The 13,702-nt window shown below is 35.6% G+C and overlaps 1 long non-coding RNA gene across 1 annotated transcript; it reads left to right on the top strand.

Annotated features, from left to right (window-relative positions):
- Positions 1 to 5,892: 5,892 nt before the first annotated feature.
- LOC148550807 (uncharacterized) lies at positions 5,893 to 12,684 on the top strand. The gene is made up of 3 exons (XR_015892329.1): positions 5,893 to 6,280; positions 9,484 to 9,864; positions 9,961 to 12,684. It is a non-coding gene; the product is annotated as an uncharacterized LOC148550807 (long non-coding RNA).
- Positions 12,685 to 13,702: the final 1,018 nt, after the last annotated feature.

Here is a 13,702-nt window from a genome sequence, read left to right as displayed (position 1 = left end):
GAGACTCATCACAGTACCATAATGTAACACCCTCACCACCAGAGTGTCACGCTTCCATCTGCGCCACTTTGATAACAAGGATATTATGACGACTTTTATATATAACCATACATAGTAGGAGCCTTTACCTAAAATCCTTATTGACTTTTCTTTGAAAAACTAAAAATATTTTTTCTTTTATACATACAAACATGCATAGATATATATATACAGATACATCTCATCATACTTTACAGTCACAAGAATAACTTATTCAAAAAGTAGAGAATCGCACTTTTAAACGTTAGAATGCAAAAAAAATAGCAAGCTAACCTACCGATATAGAATGAAAGGGAGGTGTTAGAATATAATTAGGATCAATTAGTATTATTTAGTATATCTGAATATTTATTATAGGAGATTACGTCTTTATTATTACGATTCTCTTAGTACCTATAAATACTCTTTTATATTGTATCATTCCAGACAACTTGAGTAGACAACTTGAATACACTCAATAATATACAAATCCTTTCTCCAGTTTAGTCTCTTGTTTCTAACATAGTATCAGAGCCATGGTATCCTCCTTGAAGAGGATAGGTTGGTTTTCTTGCGGTGAAATCACCGTAGTTTTTGCACTTTTGTTAGCTATGCCATTTTTTTTTTACCTTTTGTCACTCATTTGATGCTTTTTTCACCTCACCAACTAGCCTATTTTCTCTATCTTGTATTTTTCGAGTCGAATGATCAAACACCATTGTCATCCGCTGCTTACCTATTCTCATAGAGAAATCATATAGTTTTCGCTCTCTTTCGGCAGTTCCGTCTGCATTCTCTCGTGGCAGTTCTGTTTGCGTTCTCTCGTGGCAGTTCCGTCTACGTTTTCTCGTGGCAGTTCTGTTTGTATTCTCTCGTTGCAGTTCCGTCATTTTCTCGTAGCAGTTGATAAATCCCAATTTTGTGGTTTATCTTGTGCTTAATTTGGGGGATTTTATCACCTTTTCCCACATTTATTCAATGAAATAGCATGATTTTGCAATTCTCCCTTGATTTGTGCTTAAATGTGAAAACATGCTTTTTAGGCCTTAAAATAGCTAAATTTAACTCACTTTAATTCCATTCGATGCCTTGATATGTTTGTTGAGTGATTTCAGGTTCATAAGCCAAGTATTAGATGGAGGAAGTGAGGAGAAAAGCATGCAAGTGGAGAACTCATGAAGAAATGAAGAAACCGTAAAGCTGTCAAGCCTGACCTCCTGGCACTCAATCGACCATAACTTGAGCTATAGAGGTCCAAATGAGGTAGTTCCAGTTGCGTTGGAAAGCTAACTTATGGGGCTTCGAAATGATATAAAATTTTTCATATGTTGCTTCACGTTTAAGGGCGCGCACACGTCATGTACGCGTGCGTGCCGATGCTGCTCGTGGCCCACTAAAGATGAAATCGCTAGGGGCAATTTTTGAAGCATTTTTAGGCCCAACCCAACTCATTTCTGAGGCTATTTCATGCAGAATTCAAGCTTGGGCAATGGGGGAGTAATTGTTTGGTAGTATATCATCATGTAGGTTAGTTTCTAGAGAGAGAAGCTCCCTCTTCTCTCTAGAATTAGGTTAGGTTAATCCATCTTAGATCTAGGCTTAATTTCATGTTCTCATCATATTTCCTTTACAATTTCTTGTTCTACTACTCTATTCTTCTTAGTTCTCTTGTCAATTTTACTTTTTTGACTCTTTTATGTTTATGAATGTTCATGTTGGCTTTTGTTTACTTTTAATGAAATTGAATGTTTGATGCCCTTTTGATGATGATTTGGATTGTTGATTTACTTTTCTTGCAATTGGTAGTTGGTAGATTTACTATTTTTTTTTGCACTTTTACCATGCTTCCTTTTATGCCTTCCAAGTGTTTGACAAAATGCTTGGTTGGTCTTTAGAGTAGAATTTTATGCTCTTGGCTTGTGAAGGTAACTTAGGAACTCTTGAGTTACTAATGTCCAAGTGATTGACGATTGGGAGCCATTAACGCTAGATCTCACTAATTGATTTGGTGTAGAACTAGGACTTATGGACTTAGATTGACATAGCTCATTTGACTTTCCTTTATTAGTTAAAGGATGACTTAATGGGGTTGATCCTTGCCAATTCTCATGTTGTGGTTAGTGATAAGGATAGAGATCCTTGACCGCCAACCTTTTCCAAGACTTTTCTAGTTGTTAGTTTATTTTCATTGCTATATACATTTCATGTCTCTTATCCCAAAAAAACTCCAAAATATCTCATAACCAATAGGAATTTCAATAAAGTGTCTTGTTATTGGTTATGAGATATTTTGGGGGTTTTTTTTGGGATAAGAGACATGAAATGTAAATAGCAATGAAAATAAACTAACAACTAAAAAGGTCTTGGCAAAGGTTGGCGGTCAAGGATCTCTATCCTTATCACTAACCACAACATGAGAATTGGCAAAGATCAACCCCATTAAGTCATCCTCTAACTAATAAAGGAAAGTCAAATGAGCTATGTCAATCTAAGTCCGTAAGTCCTAGTTCTATACCAAATCAATTAGTGAGATCTAGCGTTAATGGCTCCCAATCATCAATCACTTGGACATTAGTAACTCAAGAGTTCCTAAGTTACCTTCCCAAGCCAAGAACATAAAATTCTACTCTAAAGACCAACCAATCATTTTGTCAAACACTTGGAAGGCATAAAAGGAAGCATGGTAAAAGTGCAAAAAAAATAGTAAATCTACCAACTACCAATTGCAAGAAAAGTAAATCAATAATCCAAATCATCATCAAAAGGGCATCAAACATTCAATTTCATTAAAAGTAAACAAAATCCAACATGAGCATTTATAAACATAAAAGAGTCATAAAAGTAAAATTGACAAGAGAACTAAGAATAATAGAGTAGTAGAACAAGAAATTGTAAAGGAAATACGATGAGAACATGGAATTAAGCCTAGATCTAAGATGGATTAACCTAACCTAATTCTAGAGAGAAGAGGGAGCTTCTCTCTCTAGAAACTAACCTACATGATGCTATACTACCAAACAATTGCTCCCCCCTTATCCAAGCTTGAATTCTGCATGAAATAGCATCAGAAATGAGTTGGGTTGGGCCCAAAAGTGCTTCAGAAATCGCCCCCGGCGATTTCATCTTTAGTGGGCCACGAGCAGCATCGGCGCGTACGCGTATATGGCGCATGCGCGCCATTAAAAGCGAAGCAACATATAGCAAATTTTATATCATTTCGAAGCCCCGGATGTTAGCTTTCCAACGCAACTAGAACCACCTCATTTAGACCTCTGTAGCTCAAGTTATGGTTGATTGAGTGCCAGGAGGTCAGGCTTGACAGCTTTACGGTTTCTTCATTTCTTCATGAGTTCTCCCACTTGCATGCTTTTCTCCTCACTTCCTCCATCCAATACTTGCCTTATGAACCTGAAATCACTCAACAAACATATCAAGGCATCGAATGGAATTAAAGTGAGTTAAATTTAGCTATTTTAAGGCCTAAAAAGCATGTTTTCACATTTAAGCACAAATCAAGGGAGAATTGCAAAACCATGCTATTTCATTGAATAAATGTGGGAAAAGGTGATAAAATCCCCCAAATTAAGCACAAGATAAACCATAAAATCAGGGTTTATCAGCAATTCCGTCTGTATTTTGTCTGTGTTTCCTTGTTTAGTCTCTTGTTTCTAACAGGAGGCATTGGGGATTTTGGCAGAGAAGACACAAAGGACGGAAAGGAGGAAGCCGGAGGAGATCGTCATTGGAGTAGACGTCACCGAAGGAGACTGTCACTGGAAGAGACATCGTAGGAGGAGATCACCGTTGGAGGAGACGCCACTGGAGGAGATGTCACCAGAGGAGACATTACCAGCGGAGACATCACTGGCAGGAGGAGATCGTTGCAAGAGGATATCGACGCTAGAGGAGACGTTGCAAGAGGATATCAACGCTAGAGGAGACGTCGCAAGAGATAATTGTCACTGGAGAGGATCATCACCGGAGAAGAGATTGTGACAGAGGAGATCGCATTGGCAGAGATTCAGGCTTTCTCTCATAGTTGTAGCATTTTTACGTAATAATGAAGGTTTAATTTAGGGTTGGGTATTTTTATACAAGGGGATAATGGCGTTTTAAAACCGTCAGAATCCATAAAACTGTCGTTAATTACAAATGAATTACAGCAACAATAAAAAATGCCATAACATTCAATTATTAATGCGGCTTTATAGAACCTCCATAATATTAATGCCATTTTATATCCTTTTTTTTATAGTGATACAAGTTGTTTCCACTCCACTTACAGATATATCATTATTCAGTATGGATACAGATAGATTATAAGAGTATTCCATCTATTATCTAAATAGATATTGAGAAAAAGATTCTCTAGTTCTTTTTGTCATTGATCTTAGTAAAATGTTGATATAAAAGAAGTATTAATAAAATACGACTGAAATATCTTTTATCTTGTAGTGAATAGCTAGCTTCATTATACATGTAGTTGGGAAGCTTGTACTTGTAAGTTTGGGTTTATGAAAATTGTGCTCAAAGAGCAATTTATTTTCTTCTTTGTTGAGATTAACAATGTAGAGTTTAAGAATAGTAAATATGAATGGATCTTGATCTTTCACTTTTGAAAGAATGTGGCACCTGCCATCTGTGTTAAACAACCATAACCACTTCCAACACAATAATTCAACCTTGTTTTTTTTTGTGATTTGAAATTTTTATATGTAATTTGGATTTTTTTGGTATATTTTGGATGTTTTTCGTCCCTTTTTTTTAAATCTTGTGTTTTCAAAAAGAGTTGGTTATTTATGGGGCATTTTTTTCTACATGTATTTTCGAGATTATTGTGGTTGTATACTTCAGGTTTTAAATCTTATCTTTGCAAGCATTTATTCTTTTAAATTCTAGAGTAAAAAATGTATTGGGATTAGAATACAGATGTTTCTTTAATTGGGAGTTAAGGTTTAGAACATGTGTTGTAAAAGTGTCTAATTTTGTTCCAACTTCCAACAAGCTTTTAAAGCTTTTAAAAGTGCTCGTTTAATGAAATTAAGGCGTATACATATTTTTTTTTATTTTTTTTTCATATAACACTTCCAAAGTAAGTAACATGTTATTCTCATTATCATTAGTCTTTTATATTTTTTCCATTAGGAATACACACATTCTTTCGTTAACAATGCTTTATAAATTATAAGAACATCCGAGAATACAAAAAAAAAATTGAAACTCCATGTGAAAAATTCAAATTATTGGTGGCATCATAGCATGTATAACGCACTTGTCCTTTAATGATAAATGAAATTTTACACACTAAATATTTAAAATAAGAATCTACAAATTTTCAAGAGCAAGAAACACTTAATCTTAAACCCAACTGAACATCATGAATAATTTTGATAATCTGAACTCAGTACATCAACCCTCAGCTGTACATCATATGTAAAACCTAAAATTTTTGAAAAATCTTATCATGAGTTAAATTTAATTTATTTATTCATTAAAGACTTTGATTTCAGAAATTATTTTGTAAAAGCTAATTAAATCAAGTTTTGATAATTAAATTAGAATTTTATCTAATTTTATAATTATTGGATAATTTTAATATTTAAATTATAAAGTTTAGTAATTATAAAATAATAAAAATTTTATATGAATTGATTTAAATAATTGAGATTTTGGAATTTAATAGTTTCATTTTTATGAATAAAGAAAATTAAGTATATTATCTTATATTTTAAATTGGAATACTTATTTAAAAAATAATTTTCAAGTTGATGAATAAATGGTATTTTTATATATAATTATTGTTTGATTATATTGATTTTCAATTACTCTATTACCTCTATTTTTATTAAAAATAACTATACTACCCAAAACCTTAACCCTAATTCTAACACAACACACACTCACCCTTTTCCCACAAAAACCTAGCCGTCAACCCCAATCCCCCCTTCTTGACTCTCTCAGCTCACCACATACTCACACACAATCTTACACACACATAGAAAGAAGAGAGGAAGAGAGGGAGGCGCATCACCAGTAGGCCTTTGGCTGCCGTCGCATCATCGTGAAGCTGGAGGAAGGAGCTGCCGCTGCCACACCTCGCCGTCGAAGCTCCACCACTACCAAGTCAGCGCCAAACCAGAGAAAGAGAGCTCGTGCCTCGTTGCCACCGTCCATGGAACCACGAGCCACGTTGTTGTTGCCGAGAGGAGGGAGAAGACGCGAGCTGGAGGAGCTGCGTCCTGTCGCCGCTGTCGCTCTAGTTGTAACACCCTACCACACAAAGTTTTATGCTTAAGCCGTAAAACAGAGGTGGTGTGGTATTATGACTTCTAAAATAAAGTATATACACAATAGTATCTGAAAGAGAGTAATATACGAGGAGCCTTAAAAAACAGGTAAAACAAATTCGCAAAATAAAAAGCGCAACGCTCAGGAGACGAGATTACTTGCGTGCTAAGAAACCTAAATATCATAGGTGTAACTAAACAAAAGAGAGAATAAAGAGCCAAGGATACAGAATAACTAGCTACTAACTCAGCCTGTAAAGCCAAGGCTGGCCGGAGAATATTTACATACATATACACATATCCCCAAAATACCCAAAAGATAAGATAGAACCTTATACTCTCCTTAAATCTCTAAGGGGGACAAAATAAACAAATTTCTTGGAGAGAAAGCTAAGTATATATATACATAAGCTACATAACAAAAGAACCCAGAAACCGCTCCACTTCAGGAATCCAGACGCCTAGCGAGGTGCCTCTCGACCTGCATCTAAAAACAACAGCACAATATGGGGTGAGAACCGGAGGTTCTCAGCATGGTAAGGGTGTCACGCACATAATATATAAGGTCCTGGAAATGCAAGAGGCAATCCTAGAATACCAACACTCAGTTATAAAACTTAAATTCTAAACAGAAGCCAAAAAAGGGTAAGTGTTCTAGAGAATTCTAAACTTACTTACTTAACCTAATTTTATCACCAAACCGGCCCACCTTTCCTCCGCTCATCCATCACCAATGATTTAGTAGAGACAGACAACCAAACAATTTCAAGTACAAGTAGAAAACAGGTAGTGCAGGTAGCAAACATAACAATTAGCTATATATATATATATATATATATATTCAGTTAGGCAATCCCATGTAATGCATAGCAGACAAAACAAATAGAATGCATATGATGTATGCCTGTCTTATGGGTGATGAGGCTCAACTGTCGGTTATCCAGCCAATCCGACAAGTCTGAAACCCTTAGACTGTCCCTCGTCATGTATCCCCATGAGTCTATGCATAGATTTTCTCATTTCATTCATAATTCATACATTCATTCATTTATATATAACTTACTCAATGGGGGATATCTATTCCCGGAAATTTATACGTGCCCGGTCACCCTTACAACGTAGGGTTAACAGAGTATCGAGTTTCAACCTGGAACACGTGGTGGCAAGCCACGGTTCTGTTACCCAAGGAAACTCGTATCTCAGATATCATTAAATTCATAAGCCGCATAATATTCATAACCATTCATATTCATTATATAATCATTCATCATAGCCATGGCATCATAACTTCTTTTAACCTTCACATCATTCTCTTATAATTCATCATGTTTACCCCTTTTCTTCATCCCCAAGTTATCTCAATTTCCTAGCTTCAAAGTTACTAGGCTTAGTATTATATTTTATAACTAAAAGGATGAGAATAGAGGTTTAGAAGTCTGAAATTTGATTTAAAAACACAAAATCCAGTTTTGCAGGAAACAGGGGCCACGCGTACGCACATGTGCCAGGCAGTAGCGGATGGTCGCACATGAGGATCTTGTGTACGCATAAACCCCAAGCCACGCGTACGCGTGGGCGTGCAAACTTAGCCCAGTACGCGTATGTATAGGCTCGTTCGCACACGCATGCACAAGAGACAGAATCTACCATCTGCGAATGAGGGTTACGCATACGCAAAAGTCTCATGTCATGCGTACACATGGGCCATGCGTACGCGTGGGCATACGTTTTTCCAAAAATTTTAACAAGTCTGAAATCTACAGAATTGCCCTTTTTAAACCCCAAACTTTCGACGCGCATAACTTTTTCATCCGTTCTTCGAATGACATAAACTTCACAGACCCAATTTTCATACAAAACAACTTTGAAACCATTTGGGGGTCCAGAAGCCAAGTTATTGCTCGACAAATTTCGTTCAAAAACTAATTTTTTACAAACTCAAACCTCAATTCCATTAACACCAAGCACCATACCCACTTCTTGTCTAAATAATCAGCACCAATACATATATAGCATTTCAATACAAGTCCACTACCCATTCATCAAATCACAAACTCTTCAAACTTCATTTTTTACCAAATCACATCCTAAGTTCCCACTTCCATCAACATTAACATCGTCATTATACTAACACACACACACGCACACACACATACACATATAACCCATATTATCAACTTCTCAACTATATCCAAACACCAAGAAAACATCATATACCCACCATGACCATATTCATCAACACATGCTTAACTCAAATTATCAATCAACATCATAGAGACTAATCATTCAATATATTCAACCATTTCAACTTATCCTATAGTTCTCTAGCCAAAGTTTTCTCAGAACATTATATGTTAAACATGAGAAACCTAAACCATACCTTAGCCGATTTCTGCATATAACCCGAGACACCACCAAGGCACCAAAAACAACCCTCAAAGCTCAAAATCTCCAAGGCAAGGCCTCTTAAACTCCACCAAGCCTCCAAAGTACTCAATCAACTTCAACATACACATATACAAGCCTAATTCACATATATCACATTCAAATTCAATATCCAAACTCATATAAACTAGAATTTGCAGAATTTTGAGAGTCTTCACCTTATATATGTCTTAATTGAGCCAAGGCCCACAAGTTCCTCGAGTCAATTTGAGCCTAAACATCAAGACATCGAATTTCAATAACTAAAGCCCCAAAATTTCGAAATTTTAAGAGACTGAGAGGCTGAGATGAGAGGTGAGACTTACCTATAAAAATGATCCAATAGAATCGTAGAGCTCGACGCGCTGGATGCGTAGCCGCAAATGGTGCGGCGATCGGAGCTCGGATGAAGAAGTTATGGTGGATTGAATATATGAGTGAGGGTTAGGGTTGTGTTCTTCACCTTCCTTCTCCCATGGATGCTGGAACGGAAATGGGGAATGAAAGGGAAAGTAATGAGCTGAAGCTCATTTAAGTTATGGGTCCGGTTGGGCCCACGGGCCCAGTTTAGATCCGGTTTGACCAGTTTGTCCTGTCCAGTCCAATCTTGGGTCAAATTCTTCGAAATTAGTGTCAAAATTCTAGTTTTAATGAATTCTATTTTATTTCAATATAAGATTTTCATTTCTAATCTTCCTTATTAAAATTTAATTTTTTAACTAATTATTTACTAATTTAGCAGGGTTTACACTAGTAACCGCTGCCATTCCATCGTCGCCATCAATGGAGGTTCGCCAAGAGAGGGGGGACGGGCGAGGAGAGAGGACACACGTGAGGAGAGAGCAAGAACTGCAGCCAGCCACGTCGCCGTCACTGCCGGAGCTTCCTCCGCCGCTGCTGCTTGCCGTTCTGAGTTGCTGCGCCGCTGCTGCCGCCATTGGGGTTGTCGGGAAGAGGAGTTTGAATGGGAAAGAGAGAGATCATGGAGGTTGCTACTGCAGGTATTGCTGCCAGAGGATGAAGAAGCCTCGCCGTTGTTCTGGCTGCCAGAATAGTGCCATGGTCACTAGGAAATGCTACTGGAGTCAGCCGTTGGAGCTGTAGTTACTCTGTTATTGGATTCTTTCTCGGTACAGTAAGTTGTTCTTACCTTGAAACCTTCGTTGCTAGCATATAAGTATTATATTATATTAGGTTAAAGATTTTGAGGATTTGGTAACGTAGGGTCGAGTTCTGATTGTTGCATATCGTGATTAGAGTTGCGGTTGTTGTCGCGGGAGCGATGTGGAGCTGTGGTTGTGGCTGCCGCTGCTGCGGGTCGAAAGAAAAAGAGTTTTGTCACGAAGTTGAGTTGCAATTGAGGTAGGGGCACTTTCTTTAAACTCATTTTATTTTCAAGAATTGTTATAAGTCGATACTAATGCAAAAATATATTTTTGGTGATTATGTGAGTCTTATGGATTGAACTAAGTTGTTTTGGATGAATGAATTATTTGTTTGATTGATTTATTGATCGATTGAGAAAGATGAATATTATGATTAGTTGATTGATGTTATTGGATTATTTTTTTTAATTTACTGGAAGAGATTTAATATTGGAATTTGGTCTGATTTTAGAAATGAGTTGATTTTTGGAAAATATTTAATATTGGAATTGGTTTGGTTTTAGAAGAGATTTAATATTGAAATTTGGTTTGATTTTAGAAATGATTGGGTATTTGGAAATGATTTGATACTAAAAATGGTTGAGAAGGGTTTGAGAGATGTTTGGATGGAACCCTTGAAAGGTGGTACAATCCAAGTTTTAGGGGAGGTGCTGCTGAAATTTTTATAAGCTTGCATGAAAGTGAATATCAAGAATTAACTTATTTTGTTTTGATTTTGATTAAAGACTTATATTTTGAGTTTGACTAAAGAACCATATTTTGAGGAGTTTTAGTGAATTTAAAGTATTTGAATTTTGATTGGTAAAGAGAGAAAATTTTTTAGTCTTTTGGGAAGTTAGTAAACTTGAGAACGAGTTTCATTTGATTATTTTTAATTAAAGGGTTAATTGAAGAATTATTTTATTTGATTTGAATTAATTAAGAAAAGGATTATGTTTTTAAGGATGTTTTAACGGATTTAAAGTATTTGTTTAAGAATGAAAATGATTATGTTTAATTAAGCGACTTTCGTGGAAACTTCGTAAGTTTGATTAAAGAAATGGTTTTGAAGTTAATTTTTTTGTAGTTTTAGAAGCTATTGAATTTGATTGATGAAACAAAATAATTTTTGAGTCTTTTGGAAATAGTTTAAACTTGGGACTGAAATTTGGAATCGGTTTTGGGAATTTGATTTACTCAAAAATGAGTTTATTGATTGATTCAAATTAAGGAGTTATGATTTAAGGATTTTACTGATTTTAAAGAACGAGATTGGTTGTCGTTCCCTTCTAAAGTCTTGAGACGCTGCCGTGGAGTTTAATTAATAAAAAGTGGTTTTGGTTTTAAAGAAAAATGATTTTAGAAAAAGTGATTCTTGGCGTGCGATGAACTGAACGTATATTGCTATTGAAGTAACTGGGTAAGTTGAGATTGAGGATTCTCTCTCTTGCTGCGATAGACAAGTTGAGGTTGAGAATTTTTGCTCTTGTTGCGGTGGACAAGCTTGAGGTTGAGGATTCCCTCGCTCGTCGCACCAGAAAGTTGGATAGAAGGTCGAGGATTTCCTTCAGTTCAGTTCTGTATTATTAATTCTAATTTTGGTTATGTTTAACTATGTTGGATTGAAATAAGTTTTGGATTGATATGGCAAGGTCGATAGTTTTATCTTGCTCATGGAGTAATGAGTTTTGAAAAAGATACAGGTTATTATACCTACGAGGTGTACAAGGCACTCACTCTGCGAAAAATACAGGTTATTCTGCCTGCGAGGTGTACAGAGAACTCATTTCTACGAGGTGTACAGGGCACTCAACCCTGTGAGGTTCTCTCTGTCTGTGAGGTCTGCAGGATACTCACCTTGCGAGATATATAGAGTATTAACTCTGCGAAGTATACAGGGCACTCACCTTGCGAGGCTATACTATTTATATAGTGAGTAAACAATAGAGAGGACAATGTCCGGGTTAGCTACCGAATGTGTCGGTTTCGGACATTTAACCGACACGTGAACTCATGGCCAGTAGGACAGGCATGCATTATTTGCATCTATGTGACATTATTTGGGTGTGCATATTGTATTTGGTTTGTTTCTGTGAATATTTCTGTTTAGCTACTAATTGTCATACTTGCTGTAATTGCTCTTGATTGTGTTTGAACTTCATTACTTGTGAATGTGACTGTTGGCTCAAGCTATGGTGGTTGGAATGGTGTTTTGATTATGCATTGCGTCAGAGGCCGTGACTGTTTATATTTTGGGCTGGAGGACGAAGTTGTGTTTATGTTAGGCCGGAGGCCGTGATTGATTATATTTGGGCCGAAGGTCATGATTGGTGAGTTTGGATTGATTGATCCTTTGGTATATGTTGAATGTTATGTGGTTTATCGAGAAATGGAACCTTTTATAAATTCAAGATACGCATTTGGATTTTCGTATTTATTTATATATTGATGTTCTAATAGATTCATAAGATGAATGATAATCACTGCAATTGAAATCAGTTTTCTTTATACGTATCCTCTTAAGACAATTCTTAAAAACCCTCCACTGAGAACCAGCGAGGACGATGTTCTCACCCCTTACAGATTTCCCTTTTTAGGACGGACGAAGAGTTTAAGGAGTTTATTTCAAGCATCGGATTGTATTCTATATTATTGTTTATACAGTTATATTTTTTCCTCGCATTTATTATTATATTTATAAGAGGGATGTGAATTGTAATTATATGTATGTATGTATATTTGTAAGTTATTTGTATAAGAAGTTTTGTATGTATATGTATATATATGAGGATTTTGATTTGAATTAGGTTATATATGCATGTTTGATTGAAATAAAAAAGTATTTCCAGTTTTTCAAAAAAACAATGATATGGTTTTGAGTTAAAAGCTCATTTATCATTAAATATATGGAATTCGTCTTAATATTCTCGCTATCAGAGTGGCGCAGCCGAAAACGTGACATTCTGATAGTGAGAGTGTTACATCGTAAGCACAAAGTACAACTCATAAGAAACTCATCCAAAAAACATCGAAAAATTTAGAAAAAAATCTAATGAACTCTAAAAAACACATCCAAAAAAATCATGAATAGACGAGAATGAAAAAACATCCAAAAACTCTAAAAGAAAACCTCCAAAAACTCTAAAAGAAAGTCATCCAAAAAACATCCAAAATCTTTGAAAAAAATCCAATAAACTTGAAAAAAAACATCCAATGAACTCTAAAAAACATATCCAAAAAATCATAAATTGACGAGGATGATAAAACATCCAAAATCTCTGAAAAAAACATCTAAAAATTCTGAAAGAAAACATCCAAAATCTCTAAAAGAAAATATCTGAAAACTCTGGGATAAACATCCAAAATATGGTTAGTTCTTCTTTCTACATGACTTTTCCCTCTTGAAATCTTTCTCCTTGGCATACCGTTCTGCCTGCTGGATCATAGTTTTTGTGCTCGGTGCTATGAATGGTGTCTTCACACCCTTTTGTTTGTTTCTTTGATTAATATGGTGTACTGGACGTGGAAAATCTTCTAGAGAGTTCAAGAGTTCCCCAATCCATGAGTTTGCAAGACTCAGTAAAAGAAACATAAAATATAACACTATCCCTAAAAGATATCCAATTTCAATAAAAGAAACCTCCAATTTTATAAAAAAGAAACAAAAAATCCAAAACTCACAAAACAACCAAGTCACTACTTTCTCATTAAAAAAAAAGCTTAAATAGCATACCAAAAGATCCATAACTCGTAAAAGAAATATCCAATATGTTAATAAAGAAACATCCAATAAATAAAAAAAGAAACATCCAAAGGCTATCATAGATA

The sequence above is a fragment of the Arachis ipaensis genome, chromosome B7 (assembly GCF_059453495.1).
Source record: "Arachis ipaensis isolate K30076 ecotype BB chromosome B7, ASM5945349v1, whole genome shotgun sequence".
Classification (NCBI taxonomy): Eukaryota; Viridiplantae; Streptophyta; class Magnoliopsida; order Fabales; family Fabaceae; genus Arachis; species Arachis ipaensis.
Note: the sequence above shows the minus strand (reverse complement) of the source record. Positions and strands in the feature narration are given on the sequence as shown.